This window comes from Kogia breviceps, chromosome 2 (assembly GCF_026419965.1).
Source record: "Kogia breviceps isolate mKogBre1 chromosome 2, mKogBre1 haplotype 1, whole genome shotgun sequence".
Taxonomy (NCBI): Eukaryota; Metazoa; Chordata; class Mammalia; order Artiodactyla; family Physeteridae; genus Kogia; species Kogia breviceps.
Window position 1 is genome coordinate 170,682,010 of NC_081311.1, and position 20,659 is coordinate 170,702,668.

The window sequence follows — 20,659 nt, forward strand, 5'->3', positions numbered from 1 at the left end:
CACTCCTGGGCACACATCTGAATAAAACTATAATTCAGAAAGATACATGCATCCCAATGTTCATAGCAGCACCAGTTACAATAGTCAAGACATGAAAACAACCTCAATGTCCATCAACAGATAAATGGATGAAAAAAGTGTGGCATATGTATAACATATAGACACACTGAAATAGTACTCAGCCATAAAAAAGAATGAAATAATGCCATCTGCAGCAATATGGATGGAACTAGAGATTATCCTACTAAGTGAAGTAAGTCAGAGAAAGAAGGACAAATACCATATGATACCACTTACATGTGGAATCTAAAGTATGACACAAATGAACCTATCTGTGAAACAGAAAGAGATTCACAGACATGAGAACAGACTTGTGGTTGCCAAGGGGGAGAGAGGGGAGGGGAGGGATGGACTGGGAGTTTGGGGTTAGCAGATGCAAACTAGTATATACAGGATGGAAAAACAACAAGGTCCTACTGTACAGCACAGAGAACTACATTCAATATCCTATAATAAACCACAATGGAAAATAATACGAAAAAGAATGTGTATATATATATGTACAACTGAATCCCTTTGCTGTAGAGCAGAAACTAACACAACCTTATAAATCAACTATACTTCAATAAAATAATTTTTTTAAAAAAGAATACTGATATCAGGTACTCCATTTGTAGAGTTGCCAACGAAGTAGTATGTAGAGGTTGGAAATAGTGTTTGAAGAACTCTGGCTTGGAGATACACTGTTGGGTCAAAAATCTCTTAGAAGCCTGTTGGGCTGGAGGATGCAGCTGATTCCTGCAAATTGTGGCATTCATGAGGCAGGTGAGAACACTTTTAAAGTAGAAGGAGTTCAAGGGAGTTTGGTCCCAAGCGTTAGATAATTAGGCAAAGATAATTTAATGTAGAAAAACTCTATGGACAAAAATAGTGAATCACTGAGTCGTGGAACAGGTGGTTTTTAGAACAATTTTGACTTGAGGCTAGAAGGTCCAGGTAGAATGGACCCTCTTTCCTCAATGGCTACAGAACTACAAAAGACATTACAGTCTTAAACTTGGAAATAAAACTGAAACATGGAATTATAAAATCTAAGCGAATTGCATGCAAGTGGCCCCAATGCTATTACTTTATGCAGCAAATGCATTATTTAGCACCTATAATGTGCAAGGCACCTGCTAGCAGTCCGAGTGCAGCAGTGGACAAGACAGGTGTGGTCCTTATCTTCAGCGGAGCTTAATATTTGGGGAGAAGACAAATGTGATAGGCCAGAGAGTGGCCCCCCAAATGTCTACATCCTAACTGTTGGAACTTGTAAATATGTTACCTTGCACAAAAGGACTTTGAAGATATTATTAAGCTAAGGTTCTTGTGAAGGAAAAATGAGCTTGGACTATCCAGGTAGGCCCAAGGTAATTACCAGCATCCCTATAAGAGAGAGGCAGGAGGACCAGAGTCAAGAGAGACGTGATAAAAAAAAAAACAGAGTCAGGAGAGAGAGAAGGGACCACAAGCCATGGTATGTATGTGACCTTTAGCAGCTGGAAAAGGCAAGAAAATGGATTTCCCCCTAAAGTTTACAGAGGGAATGCAGCCCTGCTGACACCTTGATTTCAGCCCAGGGAAAGCCTTTTTGGCTTTCTGACCTCCAGAAATGTAAGATAATAAACTTGTGTTATTTTAAGCCACTAAGTTTGTGGCAATTTGTTATAGACACAATAGGCAAATAATACCAAAAAAAAAAAAAGCAAGTAATCAGTCTAAATCCTATTTCACAATCATTGTGACGGCACCATGAGGAAAAAGCACAGGATGCCACTAGAAAGGGTGACAGAGTCTTGCTCTAAAACAGGACCAGAGCCCATCTCCCTCAATGCCTCCCCTCCTGGAGGAGACGAAGAGTAAGTTGAGCAGGAGAAGATGGGGAGTGCTGTGCTGTGGGCAGAACGACCTTGGCCAGACCCCAGTGCATGAAGGAGTTTGACTCACTGGAGATGGGGGAGGGGAGGAAGGGTCATAGTAAGTGGGTGCCAAGATCAGAGTCATGTTTTGGAAGATCACTCTGGCTGCTGTGTGGGGAATGGATGTGAGCAAGGAGAAGCAGAAGTGGGGAAGCCAGGTGAAGACTGTTGCATTCCTCAGAGTGACGGACGATTATGGGAGTTTGGACTAGCATGGTGAGAAGTGAGGGGAGGGAAGCAGATAGATTTTGGAGAGTACAATCCATAGGACTTGGTGATCAACTGATTTCATCAATAATTGTTTTTAATTGCTAACTACTGTTCCATTACATGATTATATTATAGGTTTCTCAATTCTCCTGTGGATGAACATTTGGGATTTGTCCAGTTTGGGGCTATTCTGAATAACATTGCTGTCAGTATTCCTGTACAACCCTTATTATGAACATAAAGTTTCATTTCTCTTAAGTAAATACCTAAGAATCAAGCTGCTGGGTCATGAGGGAGGGATATATTTAACTTTTTAAGAAACTGCCACACTGTTTTCCAAAGTGATTGCACCATTTCATCCTACCTTTGATGATTTATTGGACTGTGAGGGTGGTGCAATAAAAAAAACAGGCGTGTTCTTTCAAACTGAACAATGTGCCCAGCTCTTTAGGCAGCTCCCTGTGTTTTGAGTGTTGAGAGAGAGAGGTGAAGTCCATTGTCCTATGAGCACCTTCCCCAAAAGACAGAATCCCTTGGTTCCTTGAGTAGAGGTGGGGAAACATTTTTTTTAAAGTTTCTTAAATTGTCACCAAAACATTCTGGGAAATATTTTGCTTGCAAACTTGTAGAGACCATATTTCACCAAATCAAATAATAAGATTGGATCGGAGGTTCAAATTTCAGAAGCTAATGGCTCTTAGACTATTGCAGACAGGGAAACAGGCCCCAAGCCGTTAGGAGATGTTCATTCTCCCCTTAGTCAGTGGAACGGAAGTCTGGCCTTGGTCTACTCTGTGGCCTATTCTGTGTGTAAGTCTCTCTTTCAGACCTTCCCCACTCCCATTTTTTAGCTTCCAAATTTGCAAGTTCAGGCAAAGGCCTCACCCTCTTCATCACTCATCACTCAGTAAACAGAATCCTTTCTGTCAATTGTCCCTTAAGTCCTGCCTCTAAAAAGGAACATGTTCCAGCTAAGGGATATCATCCAAACCAGGATTTTGAGAGGTAAGAGGGTACCAACCAGAAAGGACACTGAGATCAGCCAGGACTGTCTCAGGCAAACCAGGATGTACAGGCTCTGGTCTGGAAATCTAAATTGATCTATTGATACATAGTAAAGTAACAAAGGACTATGAAAGGTATACCAACTAGAATGAGAGCTGAATACATAGAACCCTAAAGCCAAGCAGACTATGAGTTTCAAGGGAGATCTGAGAAAGAGATTACAAGTGAATGATGATCTTAAACAGCTTTGGCTTATAAGAAAACTGGAGGGCTTCCCTGGTGGCGCAGTGGTTGAGAATCCGCCTGCCGATGCAGGGGATACGGGTTCGTGGCCCGGTACGGGAAGATCCCACATGCCGCGGAGCGGCTGGGCCCGTGAGCCATGGCCGCTGAGCCTGCGCGTCCGGAGCCTGTGCCCCGCAACGGGAGAGGCCACAACAGTGAGAGGCCCGCGTACCACAAAAAAAAAAAAAAAAAAAAGAAAACTGGAGAGGCCAGGAAAGTATGTTACAAAATGCCTCGGTGGATATAAATGGATTCCTTTTTGATTGATTTTTCTCTTGCCTAGGGAGTAAGAAATCCTTGAATTTAGAAGAAGAGGTTCAGTGACGGCTCCCCACCAACGGATATGACCACCCCAAACTTCTGGTGGGACTTTATTCTGAAAAGGGATGTTTGCAGACACCAGTAAGTCAAGGATCTCCAGATGATATCATCCTGGATTATCTGAGTGGGCCTGAAATCCTATGACAAGGGTTCTTATAAGAGAAAGACAGAGGCAGAGGAGGAGAGGGCTATGTGAAGACAGGGGTAGAGACTTGAGTTTTGCAGCTACAAGTCGGGGAACACCTGGAGCCACCAGAAGCCAGAAGAGGCAAAGAAGGATTCTCCCTTAGACCCTTGAATGAGAGTTCAGTCCTGCCATCACCTTAATTTCAGATTTCTGGCCTCCAGAACAGTGAGAGAATGAGTTTCTGTTGATTTTAAGCCTCCCAATTTGGGGTAATTTGTTACACAGCTACAGGAAACTAATATAGGGTGAAAAGGAGACTCTTGATAAGCAGATCTGAGGCTGGGGAGGGAGGCAATGAATATATGAGTATGAATGGGTGTGAAATTCCAGATAAGTCTGACAGAGTGGAATCTAAGGGCAGGAGAAAAAAATAATAATAATAAAAGCAGAAATTGTGTAAATGGCCAGCTTCTCTTACAGGGTCACAGCCAGGGTGAGCCCAGGACAGCTCTCTCACTCTACTGTTAAATTATCCTCCCAGTTTGGAAACAAAATCCAGTTAGAGATTGGGAGGAACCTACTCCCCCCCATCTATCCTGTAGGTTCCATAAATACATGCAATTTCTTCACTTAGTTCAGGCTCATTACCCATAAAGCAAGCCACACAATTCAGTTCTTTTAATCATTTTTCTCATTATTTTTCGTTCTCTATTTTAGTTGTCTCATATTTCTTCACTTCTGTCAACCAGTCCCTTGGTTATACATTTTTCTTGTCATTTGCCTTGGAAAAACAAAACTAAACAGCATAATTAGTATAGTTTGTATGAAAGATGTGACTTTTTAGGGGGCAAGAAGTTGCTCTTAACTGCTGATTCACATTGTAAACATCTTTGACTACTGTGAGTGTACTGGATTTTTGGTCCCCACAGGGCCCTTCATGGGGTCCACAGACTCTGTCCAAAAATGGTGACTCAGGCATGACTGTAGCAGAGTGACCTGGACATGGGGATGCATGGTTAAGACTAGGGTGGCATGTGGTGGGGAGAGATGTCCATTCTCAGTTAGCGCTCCACCAAACTGGGTGTCTATGTTTAAAATTTTAAACCTGGGATTTTAAAAAGGAGGGTATTTAATCCTGAAAAAAAAAAAAAAAACTACTATCTTTGAAATATATTCTCTTTAATCCAGCAGCGCTTGATGTTTGCAGATGGTTTTCCTCTGCAAAGCCTAAGGAGAAAAACCTTCCTAAACCTGGTTCTTGAACTTCAACCCCCAGCATCAGAGGATTAAGTTGCTAAATTTGATTCAAATTTAAAATTGAATTTAGAATTGGGAAAGGCGGTATAAGAGGGTGGCTAAAAGCCTGAGCTTCTGGTTAAGCTGGATGTGTGTTTTGAAGTGCAAACATGTCCTGCTCTGAAACTTGGTCTACATGATAATAGGGCTGTTGTGAACATCAAAAGAGAAATGTCTGCAAGGACCAGGCACACAGTAATTGCTCATTAAATATGTTCATTTCAACAACACTGGGGTGGGCTTACCCCACCATGAAGTGTGGAAGTGAGATCTACCCCTTTTCTCCTTTTGAATTCATTCATGAATTCTACCATTTAAGCAGTTAAGAAAAACCTCAAGGAGGGGTCCCAGCAGCCCCTCCTGGCCTTTCTACCACAGCCCTCACCATCCACTAGGAGGCACTGTGCTCAGCCTCCTCTGCACCAGCCTTGGGCTGACTCTTGGCTGAGATTCCCAAGTGTGGCATGAAGCTTCCAGCCTCTCCAGGACCCATGCAGCCAACCCTATTTGAGTCCTTCCTACCCTGGTGCAGGTCCCTGACCCTCTCAGGGCCCTGAAGAGCCCAGCTTCCAGCTTTAGATTGGGCCCCCTCAACCCTGAGAAACACTTTGAGACAATCCAGTCCCATGGCATCAGGGGTCTGGACTTTGGAAAATGAAAGCTTCTCAATTCTCTCCCAGATCCAAGGACATGTAAGGCACTGGGTACAAATCCATTCTAAGAGGGAGAAAACATCACTTTCATCATATTCAGTTGGTTAAAGCAGTTGTAGACTCAGCCCAGAGTCAGATGAGAGGATAATACTCAAAAACTTGGAAACTGAAAGGCATGGTTCTTTGGGGTCATCAAAGTAACAGTCTATCATATCTACTTTGTAGGTTCCATAGTACTTCCAAAATAGTACTCAGTCTCATGTATACTATTCAACTGAACACATATTTATGAATGCTATCAGTTTCAAGTCACTCTACTAAGTTTTGTTTTGTTTTGCTTTGTTTACGAAATAGATGCTTGTTTCTGCTTTACTTAGGGGTCTCACAGTTGAACAGACAGAACAAATACACATGTACACAAATTCCAGTGGAAGGCATATTACAAACCCTTGCTATTTAAATAAGTCAAAAAAGAAGAGGATTTAGTGAAAAGAAAGATTATTTTGAGATATAGGATTATGGGAAAGTTTCATGGAAGTTGCTGGGAATGTGCTTCAGAAATTGCAAACCACGATTTAAAAATGTATTACCATCGTTGTTATAAAATCATAGCCTCTGCAATAACTATATTTAGGAGTTTCTGCTTCCTCAACGTCTAGTGGACCAATCTGTTCACTTCTTAAAAACATACTGGTGAAGAGTTTGGGCTCTGGAGTCAGCCCACCTGGGTTGAAATCCTAGCTGTGTGACCTTGGGCAAGTTACTTAACCTCTTTGTGCCTCAATGGCATGACCTTAAGGTGGAGAGAATATTATCTTTCTCATCAGGTTTTTTGATTTAATGTATTTGAGGTGCCTAGAATGGTGCATATCACATGAAAAATGCTCGTAAGTGTTAGGTGTTGTCAATGATTATGATGGCCTGAATGTTGCCCCTCCCCCAAGATGTGCACCTCCACAGGAATCTGTGAATATGTTATCTCACATGGCAAAAGGGACTTTGCAGAGGTGATTAAGGGCCTTGAGATGGGGGGAGGGTATCCTGGATTATCCAGGTGGGCTGATGTGATGTGATGATCACAAGGATCCTTATAAGAGGGAGGCAGGAGGGTCAGATTTCAGAGACAGTACGGTGATGATGGAAGCAGATGTCAGAGAGATGCTGAGAGAGTCATTGACCCAGGCAGCCTGTAGAAACTGGAAAAGGCAAGGGACAGATTCTCTCCCAGAGCCTCCGGAAGGAACACATCCCTGCTGACCCATTTTGGACTTCTGACCTCCAGAACTATAAAATAATAAATCTGTGTTGTTTTCATGAAGTTTGGGGGAATCTGTTACAGCAGCAATAAGAATTAATGCAATGATGATGATGATGATCATCTGAAAGCCAGTGCCTCCTACACACAATCAAGAAACAGAATCTAACCATTCAGAAAAGTGTATGCTCTCTAACCCTAGGGAAAGATATCAGGTAAGGGGGCTTGACAAGACTGAAGTGATTCTGTGCATTTGATTCAGTCAAGGTGTCACAGTTGTTTTTTTTCTTTTTAGATTTTGAAGCCACTAGTTCAAACATCAAAACAATGCTAACTATTTGCATTTATATTTTATGACTTGTTTTTGAACCTATTCATCAATATTTTATTGTGAAGCCACGCATTTTACTTTAATTATATATTTTATAAAGGTTTTCATCATGCTGAAGTATGATTTTCTTATGTATTGGGACCATTTTGGGGTTCTTTTCACCTTTGGGTTACACATCTCTAAGCATGTTACAGCAGGTAATGAGAAGTGTTCAACATTCTGAAGTTACTAACAATTCACATCTGCGTAGTACTTTACAGTTTACATGATTCTTTTGTCAACCTCATCTCACTTTACCCTTACAACACTCCTGTGAGAGAAAAACTAGACTTAGGGAGGCAGAGGATGAATTATGGGAGTGGCATAGCTATTAAGTAGTAGAGCCAGGTTTCAACACAGGTCTCTTGACTCAAAGATTACTATCCCTCAGATATCTTCAAAGAGTTTCAGGAAAAATTTCAGAGACTTATCTATTTGGAAAAGAAGGCTTCCCATCTCTCCCTTTCTCTCCCCCACTGCTCATTTAGTTTGGAAACACCTAAAATGTTCCAGATGTGAAGATACATGCATGACATGCAATACAGCTGCATGGTAAGTCCAAGTTTGAACACTGGTCCATTAAACTATGTGTATTCCCATGATCAAAAGCAAGACGTTGTTAGATGAGTGCTAAATATTTGTTAACACTGTCAATTGAAGACACATTTTTTACGGACTTGGGGTTGTGAGTGAGGGTTGTGGAGTAAGAGAAGGTAATATGACATCTTGGATACCAGTCATTCTTTCAGAATCACTCCAAGTTCAATTTCGACCTAGTAAGCCAAAAGTCTAAAATGTTTAATGAAAAACTTGCCTGTGGACTTCCAATATAGTTCCTGGTAAAAAAAAGTCTGAATTCTCATCTTAGCTCTTTGGATTTGGGGGCAAAAGAAGATATTGATTACCAGTAAGAACAACTGTAAGCAATGCTGCAGCCGTTTCGGGAATTTCTGCTGCAATGCTTACTCAGCCTATCATGTTATAGCACCTTTGAAAACAATTGTGCAGGCAGGGATTGAACATTAAAGAAATGCAGAGGAGCCTGAAGGAAGCAGAAATAGCTTATCACTAAAAGTGAACAAACCACTAAAAATAAACAAACACACAGACTTGGAGACATTCCCACCAGTAGAATTAGCCTTAAATAATGATGACAGTGAAATCTCACCCCTTCCATGAAGCTTTTCCTTTGACCTTGACCAAATATCACCTTCCAATTATGAAGTTCTGTAGCACCTAAGTTCTAGCACTTTTAGAGCTGAAATGGGAATCCTAGAAATCATCTGAGGGAAATAATCTAGCCAGATAGCTGAATACAAAATCAAGATTAATAAAAAATAATAGCTTTACCATAAATTAACAAAAACCAATTAGAAAATACAATGGGGAAAAAACAAATCCCATTCACAATAGAAACAAAAGATATAATACCTAGCAATAAATCTAACAAGAATGTGCAGGCCCTATGTAAGTAAAACTAAAATGCTACTGAAGGAAATATGGAAGATCTAAATAAATATGCAAGATCTACATAAATGGAGAGTTATGCTATGCTCCTCCTAGATGGAAATACTGAAAATTTTAAGATTTCGATTCTTCCCAAATGAATCCATAAATTTAATGTAATCTCAATCAAAATTCTACTGAATTTTCACAGAAATTGACAAGCTTGTTTTAAAATTCATATGGAAGTGAATATGGACAGAATTAACTAAGGCCTTTAAAAAAAAATAAACAGAGGCATTACTCTAACAGATTGCAAAACATCCCATAAATCTATAGCTGTTAAAAGAGTGTGATTTTAGCATAGAAATGTGTTTTAAAAATCAGTGGGATGGGATGGTTTAAAAGGATAGAAAGAGAATCATGTGTCTATGGGAATTTAGTACATGATAAAGGCAGTATTTAAAATTAATTAGTATAAGTTATGGATGCATTCTGCAACAAGTAACAGACATCTGAAAAATAGTGGCTTCATCAAACAGGGATTTATTTTCCTTACATAAGAAGTAGAGGCTCTGAAAATCCATGTTCCCTTCAGCTTTTTATTCCAACCTCCTAACCACATGTTCTTACCTTCATGTTCATTGCCTCCTAGGCAACCGGCTGCCCATCCTTCAGTCTCATGTCCCCATTTTAAGCAGGAGTAAAAAAATAAAATCAAAGAAACAAGGAATAACGAATGTTTCTTGAAAGCAGGACTTTTCCAGAATCCCAGGAGGCTTCTGCCTCCATCTCATTGGTGAGAACTCTTGTCATGCCATCGCAACACGAGTTATAGTCATCTTAAATTTCTTTTATCTTTGAACTTGTGTGTTGTAAGTGAAGTCCAATGGGACAATGGAGCATGTGCATGAACCCAGGAGGTACGTGCAATATGCATGCTCACTGGTCTGGTGGCCCAGCTCATGTATAGCATTCACGATGACCAACGAGCAAAGAATTCTAGTGGATCCATGATACATGGAAATTCAGTGAGACTCAAAGCAAATACAAAATAAGCACACTGTATCTGTAACTGAGGAAGTGGGGGCTGTGACAGCTAAGAGGCATGTTTTCCATTCAAACCAGAACTTGCTTCAACACAGAAGCAAGTTCCTTTTCCTTTCTGTTGTTCCTTACTAATCAGTAAGTTTAAGGTAGAGAATGTTGATGGAATGTGCATGTATCAAAAAGTGACATTTAAAAAGTTGAATTAGTTTTGTACAGTGTTCTCACCATTCTAGTAAGAATAAAATACATATGCATGTACAAGCCATGATATATTGATACAAATTGTACAATCTCAGTTATTGTGCAAAGGACTTATGCACAGGGCTGTGAACATGTCAGGACTGTTCACATGACTAGAAAAGACCTGAGAATACCCTAAGCTCTCACCTTTGGATAATGAAATCTCTGGTGAATTACTAGGGGCCACCAAAGCTAACCAAGCAGAGAGTTCAGTGGCTACACATGACAAAGAATACAGGCTCTACAGAATTGTTCAGAAAATTTACTAAGTAAACAACAACTACAAAAAACAGCAATAATAACAAACTCTGGAAATGGGGCAGACTCTGAATTCTAGAATTAGCACATTGTATTATTTTAAATGTCCACTTTTCAACAACAAAAAATATAAGACATGCAAATATACAAGAAAGTATAAACCATACACAGAGGGAGGAAAAAGCAATCAATAGAACCTGTCCTTGAGGAAGCCCAGACATTGGACTCACTAGTCAAAGACTTTAAATCAACTGTTTAAAATATGTTAAAAAACAAACAAACAAAAAACTTAAAGAAAGCCATGTTTAAAGAGCTAAAGGGGAGTATGGGATTAATGTTTTATCAAATAGAGGATATTGTAAAGAAACAGAAATAACAAGAAAAGAACCAAATAGAAATACTGAAGTTGAACAATATAATAACTGAAATTTTAAAATTCACTACAGGGGTTAAACAACAGATTAGATCAGACAGAAGAATCAGTGAACCTGATCATATTAATTAAGATGATCTAGTCTGAGGAATAGAAGGGTAAAAGAATTAAAAAAGAAAAAGAACAGAGTCTGAGATGAGATATGTCAACCATACCATCATATGCACAATGAGAGTACCAGAGGAGAGGAGACAGAGAAAAGAGCAGAAAGAATATTTGAATAAATAATGGTTGAAAATTTCTCAAATTTGATGAAAAACATTAATCTACATATCCAAGAACTCCACTGAACTCCAAGTAGTATAAACTCAGAGATTCATACCGAGACACATCATTCTCAAACTCTCTAATACCAAAGGCAAAGAGAGAATCTTGAAAGCAGCAAGAGAGTAGCAACTAATTACATACAAAAGAAAAAAAAAGGCTTCAATACGTTTAGCAGCAAATTTTTCCTCAGAAACCATGGAGGCCAGAAAGCAGTGCTGAAAGCAGTTTCTTTCAAAGTGCTGAAAGAAAAAGGTGTAAATCAAGAAATCTGTGTACTGCAAAACTATCCTTTGAAGAAGAAATTGACATTGTCGAATACACAAGCACTGAGACAATATTCATGTATTTTTTGTTTATAACACTTTTTTCTCCTAACTTTAAAGACAGAAAGTAATAATTATAAATCTATATTGAAGGGTACACAGTGCAAAAATATGTATTTTTTATAATAATAACAGTACAAAGAAGTTATATAAGAACAATGTTTTGTATACTATTAAAATTAAGTTGGATTTAATTTGAACTGGACTGTTTTAAATTAAGATGTTAATTGTAATTCCCAGGACAACTACCAAGAAAATAATTCAAAAATATATAGTAAAAGAATTAACAAGAGAATTAAAATGCTACACAAGAAAATAGTTATGTAACACAAAAGAAGGCAGTAAAGGAGTAATACAGGAAGAAGAAGACATAAGGTATGTAGGAAACAAATGGTAAAATGGCAGATGTAAATCCTACGTTAAATAGTCTGCTCAGGCTGCCATAAGAAAATACCACAGACTAGGTAGCTTAAACAACAGATACTTGTTTTCTCACAGTTTTGGAAACTGTGCTAGCAGCGTTGGTTATGGTGAAGACTCTCTTCCTAGCTTCCAGATGGTCACCTTCTCACTGTGTCGTCACATGGGCTTTTCTCTGTGAACACAGAGAGAAAGACCTCTGGTGTCTCTTCCTCTCTTAGAAGGATATAAATCCTACTGGATTAGGACCCCACTTTTATGACCTCAATTAACCTTAACTACCTCTTTTAAGGTCCTTTCTCCAAGTATACTCACATTGGGGGTTTGGGCTTCCACACATGAATTTTAGGGGGCACAGTCAATAAAACTATCTTAGTAATTACAGTAAATGTAAAAGGAATAAACACCCCAATTAAAGTAAATGATTGGCAGAATGAGTTTTAAAAATTTGACACAACTACATACTGTCTACAAAAGACATGCTTTAGACTCAAAGACACAGATAGATTGAAAGTAAAAATAACAGAAAAATATGCACCTTAAAACAATGAGCAAAAGAGAGGTGAAGTGGCTGAAAATAAAAGAGACTTGAAGAAAAAGTTGTTACCAGAGATGAAGGACGTTTTATAATGATAAAAGGGTCAAGAAAATATAGGATATATATGCATCATATAGAGGTATTATATATTACATACATTATACATCTATATATAATATATAATGTGTATATATTATATGATATAATATAGATGTATAATATACATTGTATAAATATATATATTATATATTGCATATATATGTACCTAACCAGAGAGCACCCAAAGTACATTATATATTATATACTTTATCATCTATATTATATTGTATAATATATATATTATATTAAATATAGATGTATAATATATATTGTATAAATAAATATATATTTTATAATATACATATAGTGTGTGTGTGTGTATATATATATATATACAAAACAACAGAGCACCCAAAATACATGAAGCAAAAACTGGCAGAAGTAAAAGGAGAAATAGTTCAACAACAATAATGGGAGATTTCAAAATACAACTTCCAATGATGGGTAGAACAACTAGCCAAAAGATTAACAAGGAAATAGACTTGAATAACTCTATAAAACAACTAGATATAACAGACATCTATAGAAAACTCCATTCAATAATGACAGAATACATATTCTTCTCAATTGTACATGGAATATTCTCCAGAACAAACCATATGTTAGGTCATAAAAAAGTCACAAAAAATTTAAAAGGATTGAAATAATACAAAGCATGTGTTTTCCAATCACAATGGAAGGAAGTTAGAAATCAATAACAAGGAAATTTGGGAAATTCACAAAAATGCAGAAATTAAGCAACACTCTCTCAATAACCAATGGGTCCAAGAATAAAACCACAAGGGAGATCAGAAAATACTTTGAGATGAATGAAAATGAAAACAAACTTACCAAAATTTATGGGATGCAGCTAAAGCAGCGGAGAACTTTTGCCCTATCTTCCTTGTTTGAAATTCATAAGAATGCACTCAAGTGCAGTAATACAATTTTTAAAAGTTTGTAATTGTCAGAAGTTTGGCAATTCCTCTTTTAACAGTTGGAGACCCAGTGGTCCAGAAAGGTTGAAATACTTTCCCACAATCACAGTGCGCGTCAGTGGAGACTCAGTAGAACCCAGGGACCCCAAGTTCCTGCATTATTTGTGGATCCATCACACGTCCCTTCCTTCACCATCATACTTCTGTATTATACCACTAAAATTCAAATCATTCTTTCTTTGCTGTCACAGACTACAATTCTTTGTGCATTTACTTTATCCACTAGACTATTCGTTCGTCAAATATGGGGCTTCCCTGGTAGCACAGTGGTTGAGAATCCACCTGCTGATGCAGGGAACACGGGTTCGTGCCCCGGTCCGGGAAGATCCCACGTGCCGCGGAGCGGCTGGGCCCGTGAGCCGTGGCCGCTGAGCCTGCACGTCCGGAGCCTGTGCTCCGCAACGGGAGAGGCCACAACAGTGAGAGGCCCGTGTACAAAAAAAAAAAAAAAAAAAGTTCATCAAATATGGAGACTTCCTTGTGTTTCTCTGGGTGCATTTTCTGCATGGCAGTTTGTTTGATTTTTTTTTTTTTTGCGGTGCGCGGGCCTCTCACTGTTGTGGCCTCTCCCGTTGCGGAGCACAGGCTCCGGACGCGCAGGCTCAGCGGCCATGGCTCACAGGCCCAGCCGCTCCTTGGCACGTGGGATCTTCCCGGACCGGGGCACGAACCTGTGTGTCCTGCATCGCAGGCGGACTCTCAACCACTGCGCCACCAGGGAAGCCCTGTTTGACACTTTGAATAGTAATTATGAAAGCATACTTCGGGCACCCATTATATTGCAGGCACTAGGCTAGGCAGTAGAGATAAAAGGTGAAAAAGACACAGTCCCTTCCACTGAGGTCAGTCACACTCTAGTACGTGCTCAATAAATTCTTTGCTGATAAAGTAAATGGATTATGAAGCCTCCAAATAGACCATCCTGTTTACTTAATAGCACTTTCTATGTTTACTGAAATACTTTAAAACATCATATAAAGAGCTCAGAATGAAGAGCTAATCAGACACTTACTTCTCCAACAGTATATTAACACCACTAGTGAGCATCCCAAACTCACATTTTTCAGACCAAAAAGGTCTAAAATAAGGTCTAAGTAAAGCTTTTCCCATCCAGACAGGTGATTTGTGCCGATAAATGCAGTCATACGCTTCCAAGCAGTAGGTCCTTGGGGATATTTCCTGCACTTTGAAAAATAAACTTAAGGGAGATTTCTTTTTAAATTATTGACAGCAACAATATAAAATGCATCCCTAGTTTAGAAAGTAAATTCAATTGCGGATGCAAAGTTAATATACTCACACAGAGAAAGAAACCTGAAAGAAATGGGTTGCATTGCAGACTAGTTTGGTCAGGTCTAGGTCTTTCTAAAGAGCAGTAGCTTCCCGCGCCTTTCCTAGCTCTGTTACCACCAGACACACACAACTACTGTAGAAGGGATAGTGCTGAGGCTCTGAGGAGCTGGGCAACACTGGTTTTTATTCTCTGTGGGCTCTGAGTGTCAGGCTGCTGCAAAATGTAGCCCTGGGAAGACCCTGCATGTTTGCTTTCAGAGGTCGCACTGCCTCTTGATGCTTGCTGGATCTTTTCCCTAAACAAACAAACAAAAAAGCTCTGTTACTGACCAGTTCAGTTACAAAGGATAAAGGCTGGAAAGGCTGGAGAAGAGTTCATGGGTAATAGGAGGTTTCAAAAATGGGACCCAGAGTTGGAGTCATGGTGACCTAGAACCTAAAGAAGCATTTTCATTACTTCTAAACTGATGGCCCAAGTCACTGAATTCAGATTTTTTAAAAATCTTAACTTAGTACTTATTAGTATTTAGTGACTAGCATTTTCATTACTTCTAAACTGATGGCTCAAGTCACTGAATTCAGATTTTTAAAAATCTTAACTTGGTACTTATTAGTATTTAGTGACTAGCATTTTCATTACTTCTAAATTGATGGCTCAAGTCACTGAATTCAGATTTTTAAAAATCTTAACTTGGTACTTATTAGTATTTAGTGACTATTTTAGTCAGGGTTGGCTAGGTTATGCTGAAGTAAAACAAACAAACAAACAAACCAAACAAACAAAAACTCCACCTATCTTAGTGGGTGTTAATAAAGTTTTATTTCTGGTTCTTGTAATATGTCTATCACAGGTTGACAGAAGCCTCGGCCCCTTGTAGACACTCAGAATTCTAGGCTACTGGAGCTGCCACCATCTCAAACACTGCTGGTCACCATGTGAGAGGAAAGAGAGATCTGGAGGGTCTTTTTCTGGCAATTACATGACCTTGCCCAAAGTGACACATATTCCTCCACTGACAACACATTCGACAGAACTAGTCACATGAGCCCACCCAACCTAAAGGGGGCAGGAAGTGCAAGCCTACTGCTGCACCCAAAGTCAGAGAGCCAGAAATATTTGGAGAACAGCAATGACCTTCACAGGTATAACAGTGATAATCAGAGCAAAACAGAAATTCCAGCATTCCTGTTAGTAAACCTCTGCCTATGTACCATCAACCCTTCATCAAAAACATTTCAGCTCCGACTAGGGGCCAGGCTCTGCATTACTGTATTCCAAACATCTGCCCCATTATTTTGTGATCAGCCCTGTCCTGTTTAGCCCATCATTTATGTACGAGCAGGCAATATGGACTCATACCTTCTACGTCTCCACTGATTGCAGAACCTACCGTGTGGATAAGCTGTGACTAAATAATCAGTTCAACTGAAAATTGCAGGTGGAGTCATTTCAGAACAGGTTCTGCTGCAGTAGAATATGGGGTTTAATATGATTTGGAGTTTGATATCTGTAAAGACAGGGTTGCAAACTCAACTGCCTGCAGGGGACAGACAGGTAACGTAACATAAAGGCATGGAGAGGCTGGGTGTGGAAAGAGAGGAGTGGTACGGACTAAGCTGAACTGGACAGAACATGGCCTATCTGAAAGGGGCAGAAGTTCTCATCTGGATTCTTATGGGAAATTTTTTATTTATTTTTTGTTGTTGTTGTTTGTTTGTTTTTTTGTGGTATGCGGGCCTCTCACTGTTGTGGCCTCCCCCGTTGCGGAGCAGAGGCTCCGGACGCGCAGGCTCAGCGGCCATGGCTCATGGGCCCAGCCGCTCTGCGGCATGTGAGATCTTCCCGGACCGGGGCACGAACCCGTGTCCCCTGCATCGGCAGGCGGATTCTCAATCACTGCGCCACCAGGGAAGCCCCTTATGGGAAATTTTGGTTTGGGATTTTGGTCCCCCCCAAAATCCATTTTTTAAAATTACACTCTATGAACCAAATAAAGCATATTATAAGCAAAATTTCACCTGCAGGCTACAATTTTCACTCTCTGCTGAAAAGGTTTGGGTTATTAATATGTGTCCCATGAGGCTGATTATTTCCTGTTAGGTGCCATTTCGTGTTCGGCACGTAGGCTCACACGTTAGGCGCCTGACACTGGGTTAATGATGGAAGGGGCCTCTGAAGTCACAGGCTGTGAGTGAGGACGCAGTGTTATGGTTGAATTATTGAAAGAAAGGGGCAGAGAGGGCATGAGGTTTACCTTGATGAACTAAGAATCCTTCTATAGAAAGATCACTCTAACAAATTGAAAGGATGCTTTTTAATAATAGCCAACATTTCCTTTTAAACACAGAGAGTACTGAAATACATACCCAAATAAACAGCATCCAGTTACAGCTAACATTTGGCGGTCACTAAATTTCATCATTACTAACTTGTATTGTGATAAATTTTTATCTCATCCAATGCACGTCCTCAAGTTTTCACCTCAGCTCCAAGCCCCTCCTCAGAGTATATGTACAGGATTGTTTAGTGATTTCAGAACATGGAATATGGAGCCAAATTCGCCTTCATCAGCTTCATCACCTTAGCTAAGTGGCTGGACTTCTCTGTGCCTCAATTTCTTATCAGAAAAATGGGGATAATAATAGCACCTTCCTTTCTTAAATTAGTTTCTTAACACTTTCTTATTAACTATAAGAAACTTCTGTGTTGTCACTCTTTACTAGAAAGAAAATAGTTTAATTTTTTGTTTTCCAACAAACTCTGTCCTTGACAACTATTCTCTGAGTGTTTTTCAAAGTTTTTGAAAATAAAAGAATTTGAAAATAAAGCAATGTCTGTACAGCTTCAGTAAAATCTTAGCACAATGGTCCTTCTTTAGTTTAGTTTCATTACCATTTCAGAACCTGGTTCTGGTCAGTAGTTCTCAGAAAGCCCAAACCTTGCCTCCCTTTAGTTAGCTGGTGACTCCTATCTCACACCCCATACCTCTGCAGACACTTTCAAATGCACTTGAACACCATAGACCAATCACGTAGCAAAGTAAACAATAATTTCTTCACAGGGGACTCCTAAGGGGATCTGTGGTGTTTGGATAATCTGCGGTCATGGAAACAGCAGATGAAGTGTCTGGGTCATTGGAATGCTTTTAACTCACTCTTCCTGTGGCAGAGACTACTAATTGCTTCTAGGTAGACATTTTCCTCTTCCTTTTTAGCAAATTTTAGCTGAGTACATTGCTCTCCCACTGAAACATTTCTCTTGCAGCTTAATGTTGCCATATGAAAGTGTTGGCCAAAGAGATGTAAGCAGGAATGCTGTGAGCCTTCCAGGAATTCTTCTTAAAGAGAAAGTACCGGGCTTCCCTGGTGGCGCAGTGGTTGAGAATCTGCCTGCCGATGCAGGGGACACGGGTTCGTGCCCCGGTCCGGGAAGATCCCACGTGCCGCGGAGCGGCTGGGCCCGTGAGCCATGGCCGCTGAGCCTGCGCTCCGCAACAGGAGAGGCCACGACAGTGAGAGGCTCGCATACCGAAGAAAAAAAAAAAGAGAAAGTACCAATCTTTTCTTCAAACTTTATCGTGACACCTTGAATGTGAATAGAATGGCTGGAGCTCCAGCAGCTACTTCAGACTATGAGGTTTAAGACAGCAATTCTCAAAGTGTAGACTGAGGACACATAGGGTCCCCTGAATCCTTATTTGGGAGGCCCAAAAGTTTCAAGTCCCTTTTCCAATCACATATCTATGTGAAGCCTAGAATTTTCTTCATAGACTTCAACCAAAGCAATACACTGCAACAGATTGCATGCAGTAACAGATGTTTGATTCAAGGTGTCTTCTATTAAGCCAGCTAGGGATTTACAAACATGTAAAACAATTATTCTTCTCAATAATTTTGTTTTGTCTTAGAAAATAACATTAATTTTCAGAAATCTGTGTTATTAATGTTTACATTCAATGGGTTTACTATTATTTTAAAATAAAATAAATTTGTAAAAAATTTCTCAGTTTTAATTTCTAACATGGTAACCCACATTAAAAAAGTTCTTGGGGGGGGGCCTTAATAATTTTTAAGGGTGTTAATGGTGTAAAGGGTGCCTGAAACTTGAAAACTAAAACTGGTCTAGTCCCACATTCCAGAAATGGCAGAGAAATGAGCTACAAAGAGCTTGAGTTAGTGTCAACTTCCTTTTAGGCGAACAAAAATTAGACTTCTCTTGTGTGCAAGGCACCATCATTGGAAGTATTTCTGTTATATACAGGCAAACTAATTTTTAACAGATACATTCATACCTTCTGTTATTTCAGTTGAGACTCTGGTTAAGAACACAACAAAGCGATTAAAAGCTCAAGGTGTTTTACGAAACGCCCTTGGTTGAGAGCGCTATTTAAGCGAGACAGTGTGAAGCGTGCATTCCTGGCCTTTTTTTATACCTGGAATGTCACAAATGTCTAACTGCAGATTTTGCTGAAGTTCTGCATCCAGTTAGTCCTTCCTGTCATCAAACCTAATTTTAAGGGAACAGAACTGGCTCCAGTATCCTGGTTCTGGGGTAGCCAGGTGTGTCTGAAGATTAGGATCACTCACAGGTCTGCCCCAGTGTCCTTGGCAGAGGGCCAAGTAGGGTGCAGCACAGGCCGTGCCACTGTGCAAGCTGCCCTCAGTCTCCAAGGCACCCGCTCCGTGTTTCCTGCCTCCGCAAAAGATGAGAAGGAAACCCAGCAGCTGGTCACTGCCAGGAAGTAACAGACACAAATTCTAGGGCCGTGGGAAAGGGAGACAGGGAGGCCAGGGGAGGCCCTTCCATCTGAGCACAAGCCCAAAGAGCATTTGGGAAAAAGAAAAGCAGAAGCTTCCTGTGATGTAAAACCCACTTTCCATACAAAAAGGAAGAGCCTCTGGTCTGCCGTATAAAGTGCATATAATTCCCCTTTATAACAGAAGATACAGCAGGTGGGCTGCACTTCCTACAATTCACAGGGCTGCAACGCATCGTTTCTAAAATTCAGTTCACTGCTAGAGTTTAAACCTGGTTTGTGTTGAACACTTGAATAAAGGTGAAGCAGGAGTTTCTCCGTATATCTGCAATACATTTAAAATCATAACTCTCTTGAAAATAATGTGGCAAATGTGCTTTGTTTTAAGGGCCACCAATCTCTGCATTTTTCTCCGGTCTAGATTTTTTCTTCCCTTTCTTTACATTGCTGTGAATCTCCATCTGTTCTGCCCACCACTATACCTCCAGCACCTATAATAATACCGTAGGGCTGAAAATGTTCTCTTACGTTCAGTTTGTCATCAGCAAAAGGAGTCATTATGCTTCTACGAGAGACATCTTGGGAGGACCTTTGGCATATCTAATGGCCATAAGCAAATTATTTGGAAAAGATTATTTAAACTGTACATTGGCAGGAATTATTCAAGTGTAATAATTTAATTGATTAAGGGATTTTTTTCCCAGATGATGTAGTAACTAAAAAATCAAATTGGTGAAAATGTCCTTTTAAGAATATATTTAAATGATTGATTTCCTGTACAGCTCCCCCATTAAGAAGCTGTTTTGTTCCTACTGAAATGGAACCACCACTTAAGGGCTGTGAAATCACGGAGGTTTCTGTGAAGAACTCAGCCAGAGATACCTGTCCTTGTCCAAGCCGGATGCACCTCAGCAGCATGTGCAGAGCCCAAAACTGCAGTGGGGAGACCATTTCTTCATTCTTCTCTGGCTTCTGAGCTGACTCTCAGATGCTGATGTCTGTTGTGTTGGGTTGTATAAATTGCTAGCCATGCATGCCCCCCAGAAGGCCCTCTGGAGTGCCAAATTTGTGTACGCAT